Source organism: Rhagoletis zephyria, unplaced genomic scaffold (assembly GCF_001687245.7).
Source record: "Rhagoletis zephyria isolate East Lansing unplaced genomic scaffold, Rhagoletis_zephyria_1.1 Rzeph_scaffold_17950, whole genome shotgun sequence".
NCBI lineage: Eukaryota > Metazoa > Arthropoda > Insecta > Diptera > Tephritidae > Rhagoletis > Rhagoletis zephyria.
The window spans coordinates 1-2,864 of record NW_016175011.1 but is presented as its reverse complement, the minus strand read 5'-3'; the positions used below and the strand labels follow the sequence as shown (position 1 = coordinate 2,864).

General features: G+C 36.7%; 1 pseudogene; it reads right to left on the bottom strand.

The window, feature by feature from the left end:
• Nucleotides 1–395: 395 nt before the first annotated feature.
• LOC108380001 (puromycin-sensitive aminopeptidase pseudogene) lies at nucleotides 396–1,283 on the bottom strand (annotated as a pseudogene).
• Nucleotides 1,284–2,864: the final 1,581 nt, after the last annotated feature.

Here is a 2,864-nt window from a genome sequence, read left to right as displayed (position 1 = left end):
TTGAAATAAGGTCTTTCGATTAGTGCTATCAGTTTTTAGATATCTCCTCTAGTTTCCGAGATATTGACTACAAGTTTTTCGATAATTTAGTAAAAATTAAATAATTTAAGAGTTTTGTAAACTAGTAACATTTTCAGAGACTTTGGAGAAAATCTTTCTTCGCGTTTTTTCGAAATCGTATTCAAAACTTCAATCGCGATTTCCCACAACCTACCGAAATTTACATCCGACAATCTTTTACCCAGGCGACGATATGTCGGATACTGGGCTTGTCATAAAAATTATAAATGCTGTAAAGCAACGCGATTGCCTGTGGAATATACATTCGTCTGAATATGCAAAGCGAGACAAGCTGGAAAGGGCTTGGCAACAAGTTGCCGATGATGTAGGCCGACAAGGTATGTATGTAGGTCAGGTGACTTGATGTAGTCACTTACATAGCAATTATTCGATGTGCTGCATTAATGTGATTTGTCCAAGTATATTCCATATTTTACAGATGTATTTTGTCGTGGAAATCCCTTCAATTTAATCCATGTTGACATCACTTTAGCCACAGGCTTCGAGCTCGCCTCTTGCAGGGCAGCCCACGAATCCTCCGTAAATGTGTTCCTGTATTGATGGCGTGTCAAATAGATGTTTATACCTTTACGAAAGTCCTCCTCGCCAATATAATCGTGAAGCATACGTATAACAGAATCGCCTTTATTGTAGCTAATTTCATCTAAAATCTCATCGACCTCACATGGATGGCCGACAGGCACTTCAATAGGATGTGAGTTTTTCAGCGAATCTAATTCTATGGCGCGTGTGTACATATCAGTCACGAATTGCGTCCAAATGTCATATTTTGGGAACAAGTGATTTACGCACAGGAATTCAACGAGCGGCGTAACCTTCATCCAACCATAAATGTGTCCACCATTCCATAGTAACCAGATTGCCTAAAAGATTATGAAATGTGTGAGAATAGTTTCCAACAAAAGTTTTATATAAAGAAAAACTTTTGTGCATTCTATTTGTGACTTACAAATTCACTTTTCTGTTTACATGACATAGAAAATAGATCATAAAGCACAGTAATTGCTTCCTGTTCTTTTGTTTTCTCCATTGAAGCAGCACCATTTTGCAAACAATAAAAAAAAAGACTACAAAAAGCAGTCTTTTGTTTAAGAAATAGTCGCATTGTAGACATAAAATTCATCTTACCAAACCATTGATGTGCGATCTCGTGGCCCACAGTTAAGGCAATCGATTGCTTGCGCATAATTTTTTTTCGGTTCCACTAATACAGATGTCTCAGGATATGTTACAAAGCCCCAATTCTCCATTGCACCGGCCGGAAAATCGGAAATCGCTAACTCTCGTATCGTAACTTGTATAATACGGCAACACTTTTGTGGATATTCGAGTGCAAAAATGCCCTGCTCCTTGCCAACAGGCGTGAAAACTCGTACTATTATGCCACCTTCCGACTTGCCTTCGACATAATCAAATTCGCCAACCACAACATAATTCTGAAAGATGTTTTAATTGTCTATCTTTTGATGTATCAACTATTGCAAAAAGTTAAGCAATAACGAAGATATTGGACAAAATAAAAAGCTCACGCTAACATTGAACTGAATAGCTGCTTGACTTGGGAGAAAAAGTGAAGTGAATATCGAAGTGACGACTTTCAAGCACAATTAGGAGTGTGGGGTTTTTCGATAAGGTTTTTTTATCAGCTGATTCGTTAATCGATTTTTGTTTTTTCATAGTAAGTTTGTTTCCTAACGCAACGCGGGATCCCGCGGGATTCGCGGATGCCGAAATAGCCCAGAAATCGTTACCGTTCTCCAGAAAATGGGCATTAGCGAGATCATGCATTCCACAATTGGATCGTAAATGTCTTCTTCTTCGTGTCCGGAATAAAATCAAATTTGTGAAATAAAAATTCAACTTCCAAGATTTTGCATTGAAGTAACAAAACCAGAAACAACGTGAATCAGCTGTTTCTCAAATTTTGGGCACGAAATATAGTTATTTGCTTTCCCGTACTTCTAGACTATGTTCCACTTTTGGGAGCAAACTTTCCGCGTATTCTCTAATTACGGGATCCGATTCAGATTGTTAGTGAGAGAACCCAATAGGTTCTTATACCAAAGGGTACACTTTTCTAGGTCCAGTTGCACATTAGAGCCGCATTATTAATAAACTAGTGCTCCGGAAATTTAAATATTATTGCTAAATTAAAATCTAGTATTTTAACTACACATGTCGCGCGTTTTCATGTAATAAACCAAAATAACCTAGCTTCCATTAGGCTTATTAAGCTTTCTAACTGTTTCTCATTTGTTGTTTTGGACCTGAAATTAAAGGTTTAAACGTTTTATTAAACCAAATTTCTCTTTTAAAATACCGGTGAAAATTCTCCCAAAATAACGAAATCAATTCTTTGACATTCGTAATACCTACTTTTTCCCGAAATACATTTCCCCTTTTTCGAAGGTCGTTTAGAAAAGGAGATTAGGGAAAGGAGGAAAAATCCTCAAGGAATTTTTATTCATGATAGGAGGAAAGAGAAATGAGGAAAAATTCCTACGGAGATTCTATTCAGAATCGGGCTGTATCACTTTTTATGTATCTGCGCGTCGGTTAGAGAAGAGTTGGAGAATGATGTTGGATATCAACTTGAGAACTATGAATTTCTCCAATGTTGGAGAAACATGTTTTTAGTGTTTATTGGGTATTAATACTAAAATCTAATTAATCGATTATCGATTCACATCAACAAAGTCATCACCAGTTACACATCAATGTTATCACGAGATTCACTTAAAACTATGTTCACATATCAATATTATCTCAATCAAAGCTCGTTT